The following is a 25,026-nucleotide window of genomic DNA, read 5'->3' as shown; positions in this document are numbered from 1 at the left end:
TTTTCCTATAGATGCAGTAATGACACAGTATGTAGAAATACAGAAATAAGGATACCCGTGTGTGTGCAAGGGAGCTTCAAAGAGTGTATGGAAATGGGAAAAGATGGGATTCCCTTTGTGATATATGAGTTTGTGTGTACTTGTAAGTTTTCTCCTTCCCCACACTCAGGCAAGGATGGCAAGACTTGGTCTCATGTACTTTGAACATGTCGTCAGGAGAGACCAGTCCCTGGAAAAGGACATCATGCTTGGTAGAGCGGCAGCCCTCAATGAGATGGACTGATGTAGTGGCTGCAACAATGGGCCCAGGCAAAGGACCAATTGTGAGCGTGGCACATGACCAGGCTGTTTTCTTCTGGTGCCCACAGGGTCACTGAGGTTCAGAACCAGCTGGATGGCACTTTACCACCCCACACTGAGGTCTACAAGCAGTGCAATGCCACTGAGCACATACTTGGCCAGACCTTGCTTTCTAATACCATTCTCCAATGAGGAACCCAGGCTCTTTGGATCAGTGGGTAATTCCACGGGCTGAGGCAAGATGCACCTAGAGAGTTGGTGGTGCCCAAGAATTGAGAGAGGTTGCTTCAAGACAAAAGCAATGGGCCAGATGCGGGCAGGAGAGGCCCACAGGAGGCAGCCTGAAAGCACTCCCAAAGGCCCAAGTGAGGCAACATGAGTAACGTTGTTGGATTATAACCCAGAGTAAAATACACAAAGATATATATGTAGAATGGAATATGGAAAATGAAGTCAATGAATTGGGAAGGAGTAAGGGTACACTTTCAAACTTCCAATTAATATGTTGTTGCTAGATGCCATCGAGTGGGCCCATAGCCATCCTAGACAGAGTGAAACACTGCCATCCTCAGTTGTCCCTATCCCTGAGCCCACTGATGGAGCCACGGTTTCAGTCTATCTAGTTTGAAGGCCTTCCGCTCTTTTGCCACCCCTCTACTTGCCAAACTTTACGTCCTTCTCCAGGGACTGGTCTCCCCTGCAATATGTCCAAAGTGTATAACACAAGGTCTCACCGTCCTTGCCTCTAAGGAACACTCTCCTCTTCTTCCCATACAGATGGGTTTGTCCTTTGAGCAGTCCATGGTACTGTCAATATTCTCTTCTTCAGAATCACAATTCAAAGCATCTATTATCTATGGTCTTCCTACTTTGATGTCCAATTTTCACAGGTACCCCAACCCCCCGAAATTCTGGATTTTTTTCAAATCTATGTTTTGTTTTGTTTTTACAAAACAACCTTATAACCTTCAAAGTATTCCCCATCCAGTATACTTAATACATTTGTCAAATCTGTGATTCCATTCTTGGAAACATTTTTCAAACTCAGCTGTTTGGATGGCTGAGAACACATCCCTCTTTTTTTCTTCACCTCTTCTGCCATCAAATCACTGTCCTTTTGAGTCCCTCTGCATTCACGCTCACAAAAAGTCGCATGGAGCGAGGTCAGGTGAGTAAGGTGTGTGGCACAAGAGAAGCATGTTTTTTTTTTTTTTTTTACAAAAACTGGTTCACTGAGATGGCTGCGTGAGCAGGTGCACTGTAGTGGTGGCAAAAACAGCCCATTTGCCACAAGTCAGGCCTTTTTTGTTACACACTTTTGTTACAATCTTTTCAGATCCTCTAAATAGAAAGCTGGATTAACAGTCTGACCTGGTGGGATGAACTACAAAGGCACTATTCCCCTCATTAAAAACAACAAAGAGCATCATCTTGAGCTTTGATTTCACTTGACGAAAATTTTTGGCGGTAAGGATGGCATGGTCCACTGGCTTCAATGATGTTTGCTTTCAGGGTCTTAAAAATAGTACCATGTCTCCTCACCAGTAATGACCTTGGGGGGGAAACCTGGGTCAATTCCGAGCTGTTCTTTCAAAGCACGGGATGTTTCCACTCAACACGCTTTATCCTGGTCAGTAAGCATCCGAGGCACAAATTTCACAGTGATCCCTCTCATTCCCAAATCTTCTGTTAAAGTTTGCTGGACCAAGCTCCAAGACAATCCAGATAACTTCCCTATCTCTTCAATAGTCCATTGTGGGTCTTTGAGCACAGGTACGCAACTTTTGTGGACATTTTCATCCATTTGGGAAGTTGAAAGATGCCCAGAAGGAAGTTTGTCATCAATCAACATTTCACCATCTTAAAATGAGAAAACCACTCATACACTTTTTTCCCCCATAGTGCTGTCCTTGTAAGATGTGTTCAACATCACAACAGTGTCTGTGGAATTTTTCCCCAGCAGGAAACATTTCACAGCTACATGCTATTCTTAAATCGGCTGTCACAAAATATGAGGTTCAAGCAAAACTCTTTATGAAAAAATTCAGTGACCAGAGAACCATCCCAGCCAATGCCACTGGGTGCACTAACTCAGAGCAAATTGCTGTGTTGACCTAGCAGGAAAAATGCATACTATAAAAGGCCTGCTCAGTGGTATTTTTTTTAATCCCCTCACATATGATGCAGTAGAGAATGGTATGGCTTGGGTCAGGCATACCTTAGTCCTGCAAGTAACATCCTTGTTCTTCAATACTCTGAGATCTTATGCAGCAGATGTATCTAATACAACACGCCCTTGTCTTTAATCATTAGGAGCTCTTGCCAATAAAACATTCCATAGTTCAACCACATCTAGCACAACTGGTACAATTACTACCAGTTTCAAAATTTTTTTCTTCTTGAATTCCTTGATATCAGCACTCCTTTATTCCCCACCCACCCCCAAGGATCCCTTTTTTGTTGTTCTTGCAGCATCTTACACCATGTAATATATCCATTTAGGTACAATTCTGTTGTTTGCTCCCCTCAAGTGGGGTGATATAGTCATCAGTGCTACCAGCTGCTCCCCCTTCCCCACCTCTTTCCATTAGCTCAGGGAACCATTATTCCTGTTACTATTTCTGAAGGGTTATCTATCTTGGCTTTCATGGACCAGGCAATCTTAATTATACAAATGAACACAAAACATGATTAATGAAGTAAAATAAGTAAAAACCATAATAGTAAGGGGAGGAAACATTAAAGAACTAGAGGATAGTTGTGTGCTTCACCAGTGCTCTACTGCACCCTGGATTTATCATCCATTCCGTGTGGCCCTTCTGAGAGAGACTACCTTGCAGATGGGTTTTGGGTGTCCACTACATTCCCACCCCTTCTCATCAATTTGGTTGCTTGGTTTTGAACTTCTTATACCTTTTCCCATCAACATGTCACGATCACACAGACTGATATGCTTCTTCCATGTGGGCTTTGTTGATTCTTTGCTATATGGCTGCTTGTTTGACTACATGCCTGTAAGACCCCAGGTGCTGTATCGTTTAATACCCAGGCACCATCAGCTTTCTTTTACATTTGCTTATGCACCCATTTTAACACACATTTTTAAATCTCTTGACTGCTTCTTATATGAGCATTGATTATGGATCGAAACAAGACAAAATCTTTGATATCTTCAACGTTTTCTCCATCTATCGTGTTACCTACTGGTCCAGTTGTGAAGATTTGGGTCTTCCTTACACTGTTTTAATCCACACTGAAGTGCAATCCTTGGTCATCAGCAAGTGCTTCAACGCCTCCTCACTCTGGGCAAGCAAGGTTGTGTCATCTAGACCTCAGGTGGTTGATAAACTTTCCTCGCATCCTGTTGCCACACTCTTCTCATGTAATCCAGCTTCTCTGGAGATTTGCCCAGTATACAGATTGAACAAATATGATGAAAGTACGAACCACACCTTTCCTGATTTTAAACCAAGCAGTACTCCCTTGTTCTGGTCACACAACTGGCTCTTGATCCAAGCACAAGTTCCACATGAGCACAATGAAGTGTTCTGGAAATCCTATTCAAGGCTATCCAGTTTAGTATGGCCACACAACCAAGGAAACACAGCTAAACATCTCTCTGGTGTACTCTGCTTTGCCAGGATCCCTCTAACATCAGCAATGATATTCCTTGTTCGCTATCTTGAATCCAGGCTGAACTTTTGGCAACTCCCTGTCAATGGATTTCTGCTACCATTGTTGGATGATCTTAGGCAAAACTTTACCGGTGTGTAGTATCAATGAAATCATTCTATAGTTTGAGCATTCTGTTGGGTCACCTTTGGAGTGGGTGCAAATATGGATCTCTTTCAGTTGGCCAGGTAGCTGTCTCCAAATTTCCTAGCAGAGATGAGTGCATCCAGTGCTTCTTCAGCTTTCTGAAATATTTCAATGGTATCCCGTCAATTCCTGGGGCCTTGTTTTTGGCCCATGCTCAGTGCAGATTGAACTTCTTCCTTCAGCACCATTGGTTCTTGTTCTGCCAGCTCCTGAGATGGTGGATTGTCCACTAGTTCTTTTTTGTGCAGGAACTCTGGATTCTTTCCATATTCTCCTGATGCTTCCAATTAACACAGAACGAGGGAAAATAAAAAGGCACCATTGGAACAGCACAGTAATTACTCCTGCAGGCAAGATACATCAGCAGATGGCAGGATAGGGGATAGTTTATGCAGCATCAAGTATTTGTCTGATTTCAAGATTCCCTCTTCCTCAAAATAGGTGTTACATACAAAGGCGAAAACTGTCACTTTTCTAGACTGAGACATGGTGGGCACCACCTGGACCAAATGATCATGGCCGCCATCCAGAGGCACACCGATGAGAACCTCTGTGGCACCTTCCTTTCACGTGAGACCTGTCTGAGCAGAGGCAGCTGGCAAACCCAAGCTGAGGGGCTTCGACAAGACAGCTGACTAGGACTCGGCAAGGAACTTTGTGGTTAAGCACTCTGCCACCAACCAAAGGGTCAGTGGTTTGAACTTGCCCGCTGACTTGTGGCAGAAAGCTGGGGCAGTCCGTTTCTAGACTACAGCTTTGGAGCCCTGAAGCAGCTCTCCTCTGTCCTGTCAGGTGACTCAGAATTCACGTGATGCCACCAGGATGAGTTATTTGGTTTCCCTGACTGCTCAGAAAGAGGAGAGCCGGGGACTGAAACACAGGTGGGAGCAAGGGAAGGAGATGGGCCACTAACTGCCCGTGGAGCCCGGAACAGTGAGAGAGAACATGCAGGGAGAAAGTGGTGAGAGCCACCTAAAGACGTAATGACCAGCATTCACCCACGCGAACATCGTAGTTTAGGTCAAAGTACTACAGTGGTGTAAGATCTTAACGGGAGGCCAACAGAGTGAAGGACCTACTCTAGAACACATTTGCAACTCCTCTCTACATCTGAAATGATCTCCACATTTATATATTTTTAAAGTTTAACTTTCTTTTCTGAGGAGGGAGGTGTTACAAAAGAAACCCAATGAAGAGTCTGCAGACTGATCACTTGGCCATTAAGACACAGAAATCAGGCACTAAATAAACTTGGTAAATTATGCTCCCACAGTTGTTTTTCGGTGTGTAAGAAATCAGCAATTGGTTAATTCCCATCCAAGACACTGCATTTGATCATTTATTATTTTTATTTTCAACTTTGCTTTGGTAGTACAAAAGTGGCAAAAGTACAAACCAGGCAGTTAAAAACACATTTGACACTGGAAACGGAGAAACCTCTCCCTTACGCATGTTTACATCAAGGTGCTGACCCAGCCTTACTCCTCCCACTAGGAGGTTAAGTTCCCTGTGGTGCCCAGTCCCCCTCTGCTCCCCCGCCCCCCAAGCCTTTTGGAGGAAGGAAATCCCCAGTTCTGTAAACAACAGTTGCTTTAGGAACACTTCCGAATTCTCATTAGCTCACATAAACCAGTACAAAGCTGTTATGTGGTGAAAATACCGACCACTTCACGTTTTGGCAACTCTGAAAGCCAGCCAGCCAAAAAACTGCTCGAGTATTGGAAAATACTTAAAATGTACTCTTGGTATAAATATCATTTTAAATATTTCTGAGTATTCTCTCGCCTATTATATTGCTATTAAAAAGAGAGTGCATGAACCTGAATGAAATTATATGTGTGTGTGTGTGTATATATACACACATACACACACAATTAAAGCTGAGGAATATCTTACATATTAGCCCTCACCATCTGAAGGGCACAGTATTTTCCAAGCAGAAATTTTTTTTAAAGGTTTTTTCTTTTTTTTGGTTGTTGTAGATCATTCATGTATTATTTACACAAATACACACAAAAAGCAGTGAAGTTTATTTCCAGACTGCACCTTCACTGGGTGTATATAACAACCATGTGCTTTTCGTTACTTGTTGGGGGGTGGGGGGGTGGGGGTGGATGCACATTACATTGAGTTGACCTTTCATTTCAGAGGTGGGAACGTTTAAGCTTGGGGCCAGAAACAGAGCAGATGGAGTCTATTTACAGGAAACACTTCCACGCAGATCCTGTGGAAATCGGCTGCTGGTCATCACAGTCGAGTGAGAAAGGGGCTTTTCCGCCCGGAAGTGGAGCTCACAGCAGCACGCCAGCAACACTGACCAGGGGCAATCTTGATTTCCGGGCAAGGTGGCAGACTACCACATAGGTAGTCCTGGAAAGCTTTAAAAATAAATTAAAATGGCAGTTTGCCAGGCCTGATGGGGACTTTAACCACCAAGTCTGTTAATGGAAACCAGAAGTGCACAACACATCAGAGCTTGGGCGCTGGCCTATTTTTCACGAGAAGTGGAATTTTTGCTTGTTTTGGCCTTGGGTCAACATGAATATTTTACTTGAATGACTTTCAACCCCTTTCTGCCTTCATTCAAAAGATACAGAATCACCTGGCTCGCACTCAAGGCGACACTGCCATCTTTTTCGAATGACTTTAGAGAGGCAGGCATTCATGAGTACAGATTCCAGTCTAGGGCTGGGTCCCCTCTTTCTGAAGGGCCCCCAGCTTATCTCCAAGGACCTATCTCCTCCACAGGCTCATCAGTGACCTGCTGTAACAGTTCAACTGTAAGCAGGTCTTCTTACAACCAGTATCCAAAAAAGACTGTGAAGGCCGAAGGAACTCAGATGCACGCACATGCATGAGACCCCCAGCATGAGCTGAGACTGCGCGTGAATAATTCCACTGTGCACTGTATGGAGAGAGCTGCCCCAGGACAAGGGGTGGAGGCCTGGGAGGGATAGTCAGGAAGATAAAATATGGGCTCTTTCCTTTCCTGGAAACGCAATCACTTTTTCATCAGATATTTTCACCAAAAACGTGTTTCAAAGCTGAAAGACTCCATATCCAGCATTGAACACTCTTCCCGGTTCGGTCCAATTCACATACTCGCAGATGCCATCACAGAAACTGTAGAAAAGATATAAAATACTCCCGAGGCAACTGCATAGCTTGCAAGGTTTCAGTCTCATAGAAGTCTTCAAACAGTCCCTCCTGCAGAGAAAACACAAAGGCAGAGCTTTACTAAAGGTCAGGGGCTCCTGATTTGACCTGCCTGAATATTTAAACATAGAGGAATCGCAATCCACTCCCACCCAAGCGCCCTTGCTCCCTCTCCCATTTTGCTTCCCTTCTTTATAAAAAGGAGGTTAAATGTCACTGTTGCCAAAGGCCCGCACGATTCAAGTTTTATAAAACAAAAAGCCTCAGGACAAGAGCAGAGAGCCCAGTCCGTCTACAGAACAACAACTCTCTGAACCCAGTCTGTCTGTTGAACAGCATGTCTCCGAGCCTGGTCTGTCTGTCTGAACCACATGCGCAGGGAATCATGCTCAGTCTCCGTTGGAGCCTTTTTATTACTATTATTACACAATACAGAGCAGGGTGAGCCAAAAGTATTGCTACAAAATCACAGCAACATTGATTAAAAACATCACAACATGAAGCTGTTGTTTCCTCCCTCCAGGTCCCTACCCATTCGAAGGCCGTGTTTCCATGTCTCTAACTCTGCCCCCGTGGAATCCTACAAGGTGCAGCGCACAGCACATGCGGCAGCAGCTGGGCACCTTGAGGGTTTCCTTTGAAATGCTCTTTGAGGAGCAAATCCAAGTCTGAGTGGCAAGGTCAGGAATATTGGGGGGGGGGGGTGAGGTCTGGTTTCCCAATGCGGTTCTAAAGGACAGCCCTGGGTGCCCTCGGAGAATGAGTGAGTTCATTGTCAAGATGCAAAACCATCGTGCCTCAGGGAAAGTTCCTGGCCTTTTTCTCAGGAAGCCTTCTGCCACTTTCCATGTTCTCAAAATGTCTTCCTTAATCCACCCCCGTGATCAGTCTGTGTCTACCCCTTGGGAGTCCCTAAAAAGCCACCAGAACCTTCCGAATGGATCTCTTCACCTTGAACTGGCCTGGCAGATCTCCTCAGAAGCCACTCTGTGGATTGAACTGTTTTGTTTTTTTTTAATATAAGATCTAATGTGACGAAGGATAGCTGGTAGGGTAGTGCATTGGGCTGAGAACTGCAAGGTCAGCAGTTTGGAACCAGTGGCCACTTTGAAGAGAAAGATGAGGCTTTCTATTCCTGTAGAGTGTTACGGTCTCAGAAACTCTCATGAGTTCTATCTTGTCCTATAGAGTCACTATGAAGCAGAATGATTTTATTTAAATCATTTTATTGGGGGCTCTTATAGCTTTTTAAACAATCCTTCCATCCATTCTGTCAAGCACATTTGTACATATGTTGCCATCATCATTTTCAAAACATTTTTTCTACTTGAGTCCTTTATATCAGCCCCTCATTTTACATCCCACCCACGAACCCTTGGTAATTCATACATTCCTCCCCACCTCCCATGGCACCAACCAATGTCTCCCTTCACCCACTTTTCTGTTGACTTTCCCCCTAGGAAGGGGTTATATGTAGATCATTGTGATTGGTTCCCCCTTTCTCTCGCCACTTTGCCCTTCCCCGCCGATCACTTGTCTCATTATTGGTCTTGAGGGGTTTATCTGTCCTGGATTCCCTGTGTTTCCAGCTCTTATGTGTAGCAGTGTACATGCTCTGGTTTAGCCGGATTTGTAAATAGAACTGAGGTCATGATAGTGGGGGTGGGGGAGTGCATTAAAGAACTAGAGGAAAGTTGTATGTTTCAACAGTGCTATACTGCACCCTAACTGGCTTGTCTCTTCCTTGTGAACCTTCTGTAAGGGGATGTCCAATTGTCTACAAATTGGCTTTGGGTCTCCCCTCCACGCTACCCCTCATTCACATTGATATGATTTTTGTTCTGGGTCTTTGATGCGTGATACCTCATGATAACACAGACTGATATGATTCTTCCATGTGGGCTTGGGTGCTTCTCAGCTAGATGGCCGCTTGTTTATCTTCGAGCCTTTAAGACGCCAGACGCTTTATCTTTTGATAGCCGGGCACCATCAGCTTTCTTCACCACATTGAAGGAGAATGATTCTATAGCATCATTTATGCATCATTGAAGACCAGGGAGAGAACTTGTCTGCAGCCCTCCACCGGTCAAAGAGAGAGATGTTCAAACACATTTTGTATGGAATAAACCCATGCATGTATGACCTGGAATCCTAGTAGCAATACTTTTGAAGTTACTCTGATTCTCTAAAACAAATCATTTTCCAGTCCAACATTTTTGACATGTACAGACTAGTGGCCTGAGTTACACTCAGGTGTGCAATCATCATTTCCAAATTTTTCCATCACCTGTAACAGAAACCCATTACCCCTCAAGCCAGGACTCTCCCCGTCTAGTCCTCTACCCCATCAGCCCTGTCAACACCCGTAAACTTTGGTTCCTATACAGACATGTCTCATAAGGGAGATTGTATCACTTTTGGGGCTGACTTATTTCATGTAGCGTCATGTTCCCAGGCTTCCTCCATAGGGTAGCAGGTACCAGGACTTCATTTCTCTTTATGGCTGAGTACTAATTTTCCATTGTGCACACGTAGACATCCCACGCTGAGTTCATGATTGGGGGTAGTTTATCCTTAGGATTGGAATTCCTGGGCCGTATGTTAATTTTCTATTTAATTTGTGAGGTATGGTCCAACTGCTGTCCCAGGGGCTGACCATTGACAATCCCACCAGCAACGGATGAGGGTTCCAACGCCTCCCCACCCCCAGCCCTTTGTGTTTTTAAATCACAACTGTTCTCCCTACACCCTTCAGTCAATTCCGACTCACAGCAAGCAGGCTTGACGGGCAGGCAAACTGCCCCATGGCTTTCCAGCGTATAATCTGCAGGGGTGCAAACGGCAGCACCTTTACCCTCGCAGAAGCAGGCGGGGTCAGACTGCTGATCTTTCAGTTCGCAGCTGAGCATATCAGCTGCTGTGCTACCAGCACTCCTTCGATATCTTACCCCCCCCCCCAATCAAAGCCCCTGCCATCAAGTGGAAGAAAACTCATAGCAAGCAGGCAGCCTCATCTTTCTCCCTCAGATCAGCTGCTGGATTCGAACAACCATCCTTGAAGTTGGTTGGTCACAGCACCACCAGCACCGCCAGCCTCGTGGCAGTGAAATGGTGTCTCCTCACTGGTTTTAATTTTCATTTCTGTAATAATTAACAATGATGAGTAGCTTTTTGTGTGCTTTTTTTTCAGCCATGTGTGCATTTCCTTCAGTGAAGTGGCTATTCTAGTCCTTGGTCCATATACTTTACTGGCTCTTTGTGCTGCTAAGCCGTCTGTGTTCCACAGAGGCCGGAACTGTCCAGTTTGGGAGCATGTCCTTTCACTCCTCTGCCACTCGGTCAACAGTGTGCAGCAAGGTGAGCACCCTCTGTCACCAGGAACTGGTGCACACCGCCGTGAGCGGTCTGTCCCCAGCCCCGTCACAGGACGTCCACGCTGGCTCTCAGGAGCACACAGGGCAGCCTGGCTGGGCTTCTCGGGACAAGGCAGAATGCAGTGAGAAAGCCCTCGAGCCATGTTCTCAAGCTAAGTTAATTGCTGCATTGACGTTATAAATGAAGTACTTCCCAGAGGGCTTCTGACAAGTACTGATCGCCAGTGACGCTGGAATCCATTCCTGTTTGGGAGATTGAAACCACTTTTGACAGGTCTAGAACTGTCTGTGTGTGTTGAAATGTACCATCAGGTCAATCCAAACAAGACTAAGGAACACAACGCTCAGCCAAAACTGTGTTTACCATGCCTGCAGTGGCAGCGAAACCCGAGCAGATTCAGGGACAGACGTGCAGGCTGGATGGCTCTGGGAGGGAGAGTGGGAGCCTGTAGATTCAAGTATATGAGGGGGACTACCCCCAGAATGGAATTTCTTTTCAAACCTATGTATTTAAGTTTCCTTACAAAACAATCTTATCACCTATAAAATACTCCCCATTACACTTAATACATTTGTCAAATCTACAATTCCATTCTTGGAAACATTTTTCATATTCATCTGTTTGGATGGCTGATAGCACACACCTCTCTCGTTTTTCTTCACCTCTTTTTTATTTTAATTGTTTTATTAGGGGCTCATACAACTCAACACATCCATAAATGCATCCATTGTGTAAAGCACATCTGTACATTCATTGCACGTATCATTCTCAAAACATTTGGTCTCCACTTAAGCCCCTGGAATTAGCTCATTTTTCCCCTCCCTTCCCACTCCCCCTCCCTCATGAATCCTTTATAATTTATAAATTATTATTTTGTCATATCTTACCCTGTCTGATGTCTCCCTTTACCCACTTTTCTGTTGTCTGTCCCCCAGGGAGGAGGTCACATATAGATCCTTGTAATTGGTTCCCCCTTTCCAATCCACTCTCCCTCTACCCTCCCAGTATCGCTACTCACACCACTGGACCTGAAGGGATCCTCTGCACTAGATTCCCTGTGTTTCTAGTACCTATCTGTACCAGTTTACATCCTCTGCTCTATCCAGACTTGCATGATAGAATTGGGATCATGATAGTTGGGGGTGGGGGGGAAGTGCTTGGGGGTATTTAGGAACTAGAGGAAAGTTGTATTTTTCATCACTACTACATCGCATCCTGACTGGCGTGTCTCCTCCCCAAGACCCTGATGTAAGGGGATGTCCAGTGGACTACAAATGGGCTTTGGGTCTCCACTGCATACTCCCCCCATCATTCACAATGGTAAGATTTTTTGTTCTGATGATGCCTGATACCTGATCCCTTCAACACCTCGTGATCACACAGGCTGGTGTGCTTTTTCTATGTGGGCTTTGTTGCTTCTGAGCTAGATGGCTGCTTGTTTATCTTCAAGCCTTTAAGACCCCAGACGCTGTATCTGTTGATAGCCAGGTACCCATCAGCTTTTTTCACCACATTTGCTTATGTACCCATTTGTCTTCAGCTATCATATCATGGAGTGGAGGCCCAATGTCCTTCTGCTACCATAATACTAAACCTATAAATATACGCACATAGCTTTCCCCATCCTTATATATAAATATATTTGCCTATGTACATGTCTTTATCTAGACCTCTATAAATGCCCTTTGCCTCCCAGCTCTTTCCATTATCTCCATTGACTTTCCTCCTGTCTCACTATCATGCTCAGTCCCCACCAGGGTTTCAGCAACACCTCCTGGTTACATCACCCTTGATCATGCCCTACCAGGCCTCTCACGGCCTCCTTACCACCGATTTGGATCACTTGTTCCCTTGTCCCTGGGTTTAACACCACTACCTCCCAACCCCATGTCCCCCTGGAACTGTGGGTCCCATTTTCCCCTTCAGATTATTCATCCAGCCTATCTTATTTAGACAAACCTGTTTTCACCTCTTCTATGTCATCAAATTGCTGTCCTTTCATGTCCCTCTGATTTTGGGGCAGAGAGGAATGTGTGGTTTTCTTTTTGCCAAAAGCTGGTGCACTGAGATGGCTACATGAGCAGATGCAATGTCATGGTGGAGAAACCAGACCTCTGTCTACCACAAACCAGTCCTTTCTGTAGCACAGTTAGGCAATCTTTTCAGATCCTCTGAATAGGAAGCTTGATTAACAGTCTGACCTGGTGGAGCACACTCCAAATGCCCTATGCATCGACAGTTTCTTCTGTTCAGGAAGCTGATGGATGGCCAGAAGGGTTTGTCATCAATTAACATTTCGCTTTTTTTTTTTTTGAAAAGAGAAAAACACTCGAGCACTTGAGTTATTTCTATCGTGTTGTCCTTTTAAGCTGTGTTCAACATCACAACAGTTTCTGTGGCATTTTTCCCAAGCAGGAAACAAAATTTCACAGTTGCACACTGTTCTCTTAAATAGGCCATCACAAAAAAACGAGGTTCTAACAAAACTGTTTTTACGAAAAAATTCACTGTGACTGGAGAGAACCTTCCCAGGTGACACCACTGGGTGCACTAACATAGAGCAAGTTGCTTGATGCTCGCCTACAGGGGAAAAATGTGCACTACAAAAGTTCTACTCCACCCAGCACAATTCCGGGTTTGGGGGGATACCCCCTTATATATAAATTTGACAGAGGGCACTTGTATACAGGCATTAATTTTGCTGCAAATATACATGAGTGTGGTGTAGCATACAAGTATACAATTGTGGTGGACACAATTAGGAAAACTCCTTCGAACCAAACACCCTAAGCGAATGAACCACGGGCCTTGGGGCTCAGGACCATGGTGTCAGGGAACATCAAGGTCAACTGCTATAACACAGGTCACAAAGACAATGTCCTACATCCTACTTTGTTGAGTAGTGACCAGGATCTTACAAGCTCCTAAGCTACCTAAAGTGTAACTATTGTTCTCTCCTTATCCAGAAGAATGAAGGGAGGTGAAAATTTAAAAAGGCCTGGAAACAATTAAGTCCTATGGACTAGTTATTGTTAGATACCATCGAGTTAGTCCTGACCCTAATGGCCCATGTACAACAGAATGAAACGCGCCCCAGTCCTGTGCCGTCTTCACCATTGTTCTTACGGCTGCGTCTCCATGCAGCCGCGGGGTCAATCCATCTCGTGACTGGCCCATCCATCACTGCCCCGCTGCTTTATCATGCATGATGTCCTTCTCCTGGGACAGGTCTCTCCTGACACCATGACCTAGTGGACAGCGTGAATATCCATCTCTATGGCCCTGAGACCAGAAGCAGATGGCACCTGGCTGCCACTACCACCTACTGCTCTGAAAGGGCTGTTAGGAGATCCTGGATAGAGGGGTAGGAAAAGGCGGAACAAATGTGACTGGCAGAACCCTCCAAGCTATGACCCTCGTCACCCTTCAAGTCTGGAACTGAATTCATGCCTGTGGGTCAATGTTGAGACAAAAATAGACAAGTCTGTAAGGGGAACAGGTACACTAGGGAGATACCTGTGCACCCCAAGGATGATGAGCCACTGGACATGAACAGGGCAACATTGACCTAAGAACTAGGCAGAGGAAGAGAAGGAAGACTGGAAACAGGGGACACTGGGAGGAGGTGGAGTAGGGGGGGCCTACGATTGTGGGGCCTGCAGTCAGTGTTTAAGAATCGCTGAGCAGAAAGCTGGTCTGCTTCCCCAACCTTCACCCAAGACATGGTAAAAAGTTAAGAAAAAAAAGAAAAGGTTTACTTGGAAATGCTAAACAAAAACAGAATAAGGAAAAAGGGTTTCAGGGGACAGGAGAAGAGGGGGAGATAAGAGGGATATGATGTCAAGGAGTCTAAGAGGGAAAAGCAAGTCTGGAGACTGATTAGGGAAACAGTCATACAATTCTGTCTGACATGATTGAACTACGGAATGATATGACATAGGTATTAACTACCAAGTAATAACACATAAAAAGGATAGATCCAGAAATAGGTTTTGGGCTCACACTAAATCCTAGCTCCAACTGAAGAACCATTAGCTCTTACATCATGGCCCTGCTCGATACTTGACTTCAGGAAGGGAACATAGGAGATAGGGGTGCTATTGAAAAACGTGACAAAAAATTAGATGGGGCCCAGCTGTCAGATAAAATAGCGTCTGGGGTCTTAAAGGCTTGTCTCCAAAAAAGCAGGCATCTAAGTGAGATGTCAACTAAGTCCGCTTAGAAGAAACACATCATCATCCATACAATCCGTAGACTAGAGAAACCAACTCATAGACATATGTGTATAAGAAAGTGCTTTGCATAAGGAGTACTTGGTTGTATCTGTGTAGCTCCATGTGGCTTGCCAACAGGACTGTCTCCCAGGGAGTGTACATAGCCTCCAGTAACTTATCCCCACCGCGCCTCCAGGCCAGATTCTACCCCTTCCTCAAGTTGACACTAATTATGTAATTTGCCACATAATCTGAAGTCAAAGGAAGAATCAATATCAGAGCCTAAACTTTGAGAATCCGGTATATAGAAGGTGATGGATGACAGTAGGACCCCTAGATTCATCTGTGGAACTAAATAGGAAATAAGGCTCTGGAGAACTCCCCCTATGTAAAATTGAGTGCTCAGGGGAAAGTGGTCATTAAACAGAGTGTTTGGGAGAGGAATATATTAGATCAAAGGCATGAATCTGATTTGAACTGTTAAAACTTTGTCAATAGATTCCCCCTATGATGCAGGCTGGACCTGGTTTGGTTTCCAAAACTTTCTCTATTTTTGGTTTGTAATATTCTGTTTGTTCATATAAAGGTGTATCTCTGAGGTGTTATATCATTGGAGATCTCCCTCCTGAAGTTGTGCTATATGCTTTTCTGTGTTTCGGTATCTGATACCCAGGACTGAAGAACCTACAGGGACAGCAGGTAGAATAGGCATTTCGGGAGGAGGGGGGGGACAGTGGGGGTACTGGGGTTAAAGGAAGACAATGTCGAGGGGTCCGTGTAGAAAAAGAAAGTCTGCTAACAGATTGTGGTAATGATTGTAAATTCTACTTGGCATGATTGAACTATGGAATGGTACGTGTACTAAATCCCAATAAAAAATAAATTAAAAAACAAACAGAAAATTAGCAACAACAACAAAAGTCAACAGACACATCTTAAATGAAAAACAGGTCATCCTATATGAAGTCTATGTCAGAAGGGGTTTCAAAAGACTCATGAGAAAAATTCCAGTCTTTTAATTCTATTTTCCAATGACCTTTTTAAAACCCCATCATATATTATCTATTTAATTGCTTTATGTCATTCATAAAATCCAATGGTTATGAGAGAGGCGAGGAAGTAAGAAAGGAAGAGAGAGATCTTCCCAACAAGATGGGTTTGGTGATGGAGCCCTATCTGCTTCCCTTAGCTAAAAGAAATGAAAACACAGAATCAAATGTTTCATTACAGAGGGAATAAGTAAACTCTTGCACTGTGTTGCCAGTCTAGCCTGGCTGTACCACGAGCTATCCTGCTGGGGTAAATAAAGTCAAGTCTCAGAATGCTTCCTGTTCTAAGTTGCTTCACATGAAAGATGCTAGCCAGAAAAAAAAAGCAGATAGGGAAGATGTGACATAGTATAAAAATGGCCCTGAAAAAGTAAAGCCCAGGAGAACTTTCTTTTCATGCGCCCTCTTCTCATGAGCTGTGCCGGGATGTAGACTGTTGGGGCAACCAGGAAAAGAACAAAGGCAAGGGCTCGAGACAGCAGTCCAGGAAGGGAATACTTCATCCCGGAAACCTTACGGGAACAAAGAGGTCCTCATTTAGAGTAAAGAAAGGGGAGGGGTGGTCAGTCGTGGTCATCCTTGGCTATATGTGGAGGCACACGCACCCCCCACCTCCACCCCCTTCCCCTACATAAAAGGTCTGGACACTGAATCTCTATTAGCTTACTGCTTGGAGAAGACAGAGGGGGTCTCAGAGTTCCGGGAGTGCCAGGGGTCCAAAGTGAGGGGAGCCTTCTGTTGATGGGTTAAGGCTGCCTGGTACTCAATTGCGGGCACCCTGATGGCACAGTGGATTACACACTGAGCTGCTAACCACAGGTCAGCAGTTCAAAAGCACCAGCCACTCGGCTCCCATAAAAATGTGTAGTTCAGAAAGCCATAGGCCAATTCTACTCTGCCCTGTAGGGCTGCTCTGAGATGGAATCAACTCGATTGCAGTTTTTTTTGTTTTTTTGTTTTTTAATTTTTAGGCAATAGCTGATGGCTCTGTGGGCTAGGCTGTTAACCTCAAGGTCACTGATTCAAACCCATCAGCCACTCCAAGGGAGAGAGATGAGGCTGACTGCTCCCACAAAGATGTATAGCCTGAGAAACCTGATAGGGGTTTGTTTTGAGTCAGTAATCAACTTGGCGTCGGTGGGCTTATTTTCGGCTTAGGGGGCTGGAAAGATAAAACATCGAGAAAGCGAAAAATATACGTTGCTGCTTAAAGCCCTCATTACTAACTCCACAAGTTGAGCAGACAAAAGAAGGTTAAGTTTTAAAAGCCAAAAGAAAACCCCAAAAACCCCTTTTATTGTGAAATTGGTGAAATTTCAAATCATCAATTTTGTACTGAACAATTTAAACTACTAACCAAACCTCCCCAGTGGCTTGTCCTGCCCTCCCCGCCTTGGATTTCTCTTCTCTCAAAAGTTTATCTTTTCAAAAAGGGGTGCTCTCAGGAGGGGAGAGAGAGGATACAGCCAACCCCGCTTTACAACGGTTCTTACTTCTATTGCCCAGGTGGTCCCGCCAAATTGGATAAGCATATGACTGCTCTTTTTGGTAAATATGGTGACCGTAGTCTCACACAGACAACTAAGACCCCTGCCACAGAGTCAACTCTGACTCAAAGCAACCTTGTATTAGAATTCAGAGGCTGGAAATCTTTACAGGAACAGACAGCCTCCTCTTTCTCCTGAGGAAAGGCTGGTGGGTTTGAACCACTGACCACTAGGGCTGCAGTCCAATGCTTATCCCACAATGTCATTGGGGCTCTTAGGTCTTACACATTAAGTGAGTATTTTGAAAATGTCCGGATTCCAATTCTGTTCAGCTATAGATGTAATTCTTTGTCCTCCGAGACAACCCGCTGCTGAAAGGGAAGTAGTTTGAACGGGCAGCTTCAACCCCCGCAAAGTAAGACGCTCCATGACAGCAGAAAGGTCAAAGCAAAACAGGCCTCTGACTCTGGATGAGGCGGGGAGGGGGGTCTATGACAGAATTCTCCTTCTATATGCACCTTGGGTGCACACAGCCACCACTCGTCTGTCGTGATCAATCAAGCGGCCGGTGCTATGATGCTGACAACACAGTGACTGCAACAACGGGCTCAAACCTAACAAGTGTGAGGAGGGCGTAGGACCAGGCAATGTTGGCTTGTTCCATTGGTGTTAGGCAGGGCTCTCTGGAGAAACCAAACCAGGGCACTTATGATTATACATACATACATACATAGGTTTATATGGCGAGAAGGGAATATAACAGCTAATTAGTCCACCCAGCAGTACAGACGGTTCCGTTCACCTCACTTTCGTGGAATAGTTAGTACAGTTGAACCCCGGTCCTAGAGAACATCAGGACTCGACATAATCAGATTTCGACTCGAAATGCAGAGAAAATTTAGTATCAGAGCCCAAACAAGACATCGGAATTCAACCCAACACACGTGATTTTTGTAAACAAAAGCAGTTCATGCTCTGGTCACTGGGCGTTAGCTGGCATTGTTAGTACACCTTGTTTAAACCTTTTGCGGCTGTGTTCTAAGCGTTTTGCTATCATTTACTTTTTGTACTGTTTTTAGTTTAAAACATGGTTCCTAAGAAAGAGTTTTTTGAAAAGAATCATCATAGTAAGGAACTGGCTAACCATGTTCAGATGTTGTTGATGTAATTTAGTAAACCCTTTTAGCAAACAGTTAAGGAAAAGACGACACATTGGACTGTTTTTTTCTTTTTTATCCAGAGAAAGCCAACCAGGTCTTAGTGAAAAAAAGACAAAGGAGGAACAAAAAACCCTCCTGAAACGCAGCTACCAGTTGAGCTTATGCAAGGGGCTCCCCTTCCAAACGACGACTGTCTCCATGCCTCCTCTCCACATCCGTGTCCACAGATCCAGATCATCAGTCTCGAGGTATGGGCCATACTGCAGTTGTTAAAAACATTTTTAATGTTGTGTTTCTTATTTAAGTTGTATTATTTAAGTCTGAACTTACTTTGAAAATTCTGTGTAATGTTTTGTATAGAAAGGCAAGGTGAGGGTAAAAACTTGATGTGTAACTCAACTGCATTGTGTCTCATGGCTCCTTCTAGAATGGATTAGCGTTGAGGTCCAGGGTTCTACAGAATACTGGAAGTCTCTCAACTCATGGGCTGCTGGGTCCAAGGTCAAGGAAACACAGCAAAATCCTCTCTCAGGCAAATCAGGCAGAGTCTGCCCTCAGGCAGCAAACAGCAGGGTGAGTCAACAACAGTCAGTAGCTCAGGAGCTTAGCAAAGAAGTCCGCTAAGAGAGATCAAACTCTTAGAAAGGGAGAACTGATTACAAGAATCTACGTATAGCCTCCTCCCTGGGGAGGGACAGCAGAGAAGGCAGGGGTGGGGAGAGACATCGGACAGTGTAACATATGACAAAATAATAAGGGGGAGTGGAGAGGAAGGTGAGAAACCAGCAGCAGATATTAAGGGCTCAAGTAGAAGGCTAATGTTTTGAGAATGATGATAGCAACAAGTGTACATATGTTCCTGACACAATGGATGGATGTATGGATTGTGATAAGAATTGTACGAGCCCCCAGTAAAATGATTAAAAATAAATTAATTAATTTTAAAAGAGAGAGAGAGATCAAACTCAAGCAATTCAACAGGATCCACCAGGCTGAAGCTCAAGCAATGTAGCAAAAGGGTGGCAAAGCAGGTCTCGAAGGAGCCTTAAACTCTACCAACACAGTCCACGATCCACAATCCATGGGTTGGCTTGGCCCACAGGTGGTGTAGCAGACAGGTTGAGGCAGAGAATTAGCTAAAGCAGTGGCATGCTGGTATGATCACCAGAGAACAAGAGAGAGGAGGGCAGGGCCTTGCAGAGCCATTTATCTCCCTGCCCTCCAATCAAGCTGCCACCTGATTAATCCCACATGTTCCTTTTGGTCAGGTTGGCACGATAAACCTAGTACACCATTGTACATAGGATTGCTGGGGGCCAATTAACAACAATGATGCTGAACAGGTTTCAGCAGAGCTTCCAGACTAAACTGGACTAGGAAGAAAGGCCTGGCGAGCTACTTCTGAAATTAAAGCCAATGAAAACACACTGGATCCCAACGGTGCACTCCACAAGTGATGGTGGGGCGGTGCAGTCGAGCAGCACGTCAATCCACTGTGTGCGGAGCTGCCGTGAGGTGGGGCACAGCTGGCCAGCAGCTAGCAAGCATGGTGTATCCTTTCAGAGTGGAACCTTGTCACTTAGCTGCGAACAGCACTGGTTGACAAAGTTATCCATCCGCGGAACACCCACTAGCCTAAAAGCAAACGTAGTGCATTTAATCTGAGCTTCCTAGGGACTTAAGGGACCCCCGAGATCCTCTAGCGTAGGGATGTCCCTCGGTACTCTTGGGTGGCGATTTCCTGTGGAAGATGCTAGTGCCTCCACGGAAAAATGCTGCTGCTCAGGCTGGCCAGCTCAAGCTGGTAGGGAACTCGGGACCCAGAGATGCCCAAGAACTTAGGAACGTAGGGAGAATGGAAATGTCCCATAAACTCTTGGAAGCTCCCCTGTATCTACCCGTGTATGCATGTGCATATATATACATGCATACATAAATGGATGTGTAAGAATGTATCTCTTGTGAAGCAAAACTGCAAAATGTAACAAGCTGCTTTTTCCACCAAATGAAGTAGGAGAGATGCTGTGTGTCCGTGCCTGGCTCTACCTCAGTCTGGTTGGTCTTACAATGAAAGGAATAGGAATTCGGGAGGATGCGGGTTAGTGAATCTCCAGAAATGGATACTTAGTTATTTTCCAGTTATTTCTCTTTTTAAAACGTTGTGCACAAAGCTGAAGGGAACTGCCGTGGGCCTGTCTGTGCCCTCCTGTTGCTAGATCGGGTCACCCTGAATCGAAACTGAATCCGTGGCCATGCATTCTTATTATTATCTGGTCAAGGGGAGTAGGAATTCACGTTTGACATTTCCAAATGCTACCACAAAGCAGGCTTTTCTCCCTTCCCCTTTGCCTATGCTGGGCCCCAAGCAGGGTGGTCCTGTACTACACTAGCCAGGAGATTTCAGCTTATAGATGTTTAACCACAGTGTTACCAGAGAGTTTCATTTTATGAAAGTTGTTGGCTGATGCTCGTGTTCATGTGTACCTCTGCTCAAACGAGAAGCTGAGTGGTCTCACTCGTTTAGCTTTATTTAGCTGCCTTTTACTGGCTTATAGCCTCCCAGCTACTTCAATGTTCATGAGTTAGCAACAGTGGATTTCCCAGGCGACCAAAGGAAAACATCTGTGACACACCAGTCCCTGGGGTGGTGGGCCTCGGAACACTTTATTCTGAGTAAACGGTAACTGACATCAAAAGTTAGATGAGACGTGGGAAAACACATAATCAACTGAGGATTCTTTAATGCGAATCAGCACCACCCAATGAGTCTCAACACAGCTATGACTTACTGTGTGGGGTCAGAACAGCTTCTTTCTCTGGACAGAACCTCCTTGTTCTGACAAGGAGACCAAGAAGGATGGGTCTTGCCTCTCGTTGCTTGCTAAACTAAGTTCAGCTAAGTGGCCATCAGGCTCTACCTGAGCAACTTATGACGAGTAATACTAATACTGTGCAAGGTTGTGTTTAATCTGGGTCTCTCTGAGCCTCAGGAGAATGCAGAAATACTAGTATGTCAGACATTTATTTACTGAAGTGGTAAGGCCAGAGTGCTTAGAGAAAGGATGGCAGGACTTTGTCTTACATACTTTGAATATGTTATCAGGTGGGACCACTCCCCGAAGAAGGACCTCATGCCTTGGTTAAAATAGGGGGGCAGCGAAAGAGAAGTCCCTCCAAGAGATGGACTGACACAGTGGCTGCAACAATGGCAAGGATGGTGCAGCACCCAGCTGTTTGGTTCTGTGGTACAGAGGGATGCTATTGGCTGGGACAGGCTTGATGACACCCAACAGTTATCTGGGCAAGAGCAGATGCTGGGCTTTTTCTCCATGGAGTTCCGAGTGGGTTCCAACCACTAACTTTCAGCACACCTCTTAACTAGTGTGCCACCAAACTCGCTGCCACTGGTCAATTCTGACTCACGGGATGCTAGAGGACACAGGGAACGGCTGTAAATCTCTATGGAAGCAGGTGGCCACACCCTTCTCCCCGAGAGCAGCTGGTGGGTCCAAACAACTGCCCTTCCCACTGGCAGCGGATACTTACCCTAGGCCACTACAGCTCCTTAAGTCTAACAACCCTCCAGGGGCGCTGGTGCAGAATGTTCTGCCTTGGCCACGGTGCTCTTTTAAAAAATTACACGTGTGCAGTTGGGACAACACAAATGCCATCCATTAAGCCAGACCTATGTTTTAGGGTAAACCTGAATTGTTCTTCAAGTTAATGTTGCATGGCCAAACGTTAGTCTGTCTCTCTGCCCTTGGCAATGTGTACGACTGATCCCTAGACTGTGTGAGTCTGTAAGAGTTTTCTTCTTTGGAGCCCTGCTGACTCTCAAGTCAGAAGTGTTATCTTGATCTGGAAATAGTCTTGAAGTAAACGTCCATCAATTTCTATGGCTGGCTTCCAATACCTGTTGCTCTACCAGGTGCCAACCTTCCTCCCTTCCCACATGGGAGTGGGACTCAACACAGAGCCTCGCTCCTGCCCTTTAGAACTGTGCTCAGCAAAGCCAGGTGGTCTTAGCGATGCCCGTCTGTTCTCGACGCTGTTTCTCTTCCATGGATTTCTTTGCCAAGACTCAAGACTAATGAATGGAATTAGAGCTGCCATTAAATCTTAGATCTCTATCCCTTTTGCTTTCTAAAAATTATGTGTTTTCCCAAGAATAAAACATGTAAGTTATGGGGGAAAATGATGAAAGAACTAATGCTAGGGCTACTGGTGTGGGAGAAGGATGGAGCGTTCTACTTCTAGAGAGTTACGATCTTGGAAGCCCACGGAAGTAGTTTTACTCTGTTCTCAAGGTTCACTCGGAGTCAGAAGCAACTCAATGGCAGTTGAGTTTGGTTCAGCTTGAGGGGCACTGGTTGTCCCACTGTCTGCTTCCCAAGCAATGTGGTTCATAGACAGCCACCACTCATCTGTCAGTGGGAACATGCATGTTGCCATGATGCTGAACAGGCCTCGGCAAAGTTCCTAGATTTAAAAGGACTAGAAGAAAGATCTGGCAATCTATTTTCAAAAATCAGTCAATGAAAATCAATGGCTCGTAGAATCCCACCAGCCACTGACCTTAGCGATACAAGAGACCATGTGGCTTTTCATTCCATGGCAGTTAAAGTAATCACAACAACTAGCCCACCAACCCAACCCACTGTCGGCAAGCCAATGGCAATCATAGCAACCTGTAGGATAGAGACCTGCTCTGTAGGGTCTGCAAGGCTGAAAGTCTTCTGAGGAGCAGCTGGTGGTGAACCACCAGCCTCACACTTAGAATGCAACACTTAAACCTCTGCACTACCAGTGCTACCTAGTTTTTCCTCCCACTTTCCTCCCTAGAGATGCGATAATAGAGCAAACCAGGGGACCACAAATAAAACAGCTCGACTTCCAGGGAGCACCCCGTACCCCCATGGGTGATTCCATGAAATTCCGGGTCAGTGTTTGAAAGAAAGGTGGGAAGGCTGCCTCTGTTCCCAGTAAGAGGGGTCTGCAGGCTAGGGAAGCCAGCCCATGGCTCCTCAGAGTCCTCGGGATGAGTGTGACATGGAAAAGGCGGCCTTCCCCAGAGCAGAGCACTAGCACAGCCAAGCACTGCCTTGCGCAGAGAAAACTGCTGTCCAGGCTTCACTCTTCATGTCAACTTGGAGATATATAAACGTCTAGGGACGGAGTCTAGCTTGTCACTCAGCCTGATGATGACTCCTTGTGGGCGTGACCTTCTCATAAGGAGGACTCTGGGAACCTCCCCTCTCTGCCTTCACCTTCCTGCTGGTTGATGCTGGTTGCTGTAAGAGTCCTGGAGATGCATCCACCACCATTGGATCCAGAAATCTTTGCACCCACCTACCAGGCTGTGATATTCCTGCATTCTGCATCATTGCATGTGGCTGCAAAAAGTCTGAAGAGGGACTTATGGACTAGTATTGAACGTACAGACTTGACTTAGATTGGGATGGAATATTTTGCTTTTTTTAATCATTTTATTAGGGGCTCATACAACTCTTAACACAATCCATACATACATCAATTGTGTAAAGCACATTTGTACATTCATTGCACTCATCAGTCTCAAAACATTTGCTCTCCACTTAAGCCCCTGGTATCAGCTCATTTTCCCCTCCCTCCCCGCTCTCCCTTCCCTCATGAACCCTTGATAATTTATAAATTATTATTTTGTCCTATCTTACACTGTCCGACACCTCCCTTCACCGACTTTGCTGTTGTCCGTCCCTCAGGGAGGAGGTCACGTGTAGATCCTTGTAATTGGTTCCCCCTTTCCACCCCACCTCCCTCTATGTTCCCAGTATCGCCCCTCATACCCCTGGTCCTGAAGGGATCATTCGCACTAGATTCCCTGTGTTTCCAGTTCCTATCTGCACCAGTGTCCATCCTCTGGTCTAGCCAGACTTGCAAGGTAGGATTGGGATCATGATAGTTGGGTGGGGGGGAGAAGCATTTAGGAAGAGGAAAGTTGTAGTTTTCACCGTTGCTACATCACACCCTGTCTGGCTCGTCTCCTCCTTGAGACCCCTCTGTAAGGGGATCTCCAGTGGCCTACAAACGGGCTTTGGGTCTCCACTCTGCACACACCCTCTCATTCACTATGGTAGGATTTTTTTTTTTGTTCTGATGATGCCTGATACCTGATCCCTTTGACACCTAGTGATCGCACAGGCTGGTGTGCTTCTTCCGTGTGGGCTTTGTTGCTTCTGAGCTAGATGGCTGCTTGTTTACCTTTAAGCCTTTGAGACCCCAGACGCTTATCTTTTGATAGCCGGGTACCATGAGCTTTCTTCACCACCTTTGCTTATGCACACGTTTGTCTTCATCAATCGTATCTTGCAGATGAGCACACAATGATACAATTTTTGTTCTTTGATGTCTAATAACTGATCCCTTCAGCACCTTGTGATCACACAGGCTGGTGTGCTTCTTCCATGTGGGTTCTGTTGCTTCTGAG

At 45.4% G+C, this 25,026-nt stretch overlaps 1 protein-coding gene across 2 annotated transcripts in view; it reads right to left on the bottom strand.

Annotated features, from left to right (window-relative positions):
- Positions 1-5,968: 5,968 nt before the first annotated feature.
- The window catches only part of RELL1 (RELT like 1), a 93,330-nt gene continuing 74,272 nt past the window's right edge, over positions 5,969-25,026 (bottom strand). The window contains exon 7 of one of the 2 annotated variants that reach the window (XM_075544448.1): positions 5,969-7,326. The gene's annotated coding sequence lies outside the window, so the exon portion shown is untranslated. Of the gene's footprint in view, positions 7,327-18,682; positions 18,821-25,026 lie in introns of those variants that run through there. The other variant, XM_075544449.1, reaches the window with a different exon arrangement.

This window comes from Tenrec ecaudatus, chromosome 3, assembly GCF_050624435.1.
Source record: "Tenrec ecaudatus isolate mTenEca1 chromosome 3, mTenEca1.hap1, whole genome shotgun sequence".
Classification (NCBI taxonomy): Eukaryota; Metazoa; Chordata; class Mammalia; order Afrosoricida; family Tenrecidae; genus Tenrec; species Tenrec ecaudatus.
The sequence above is the reverse complement of the archived record's forward strand: the minus strand, read 5'-3'. Positions and strand labels throughout refer to the sequence as shown.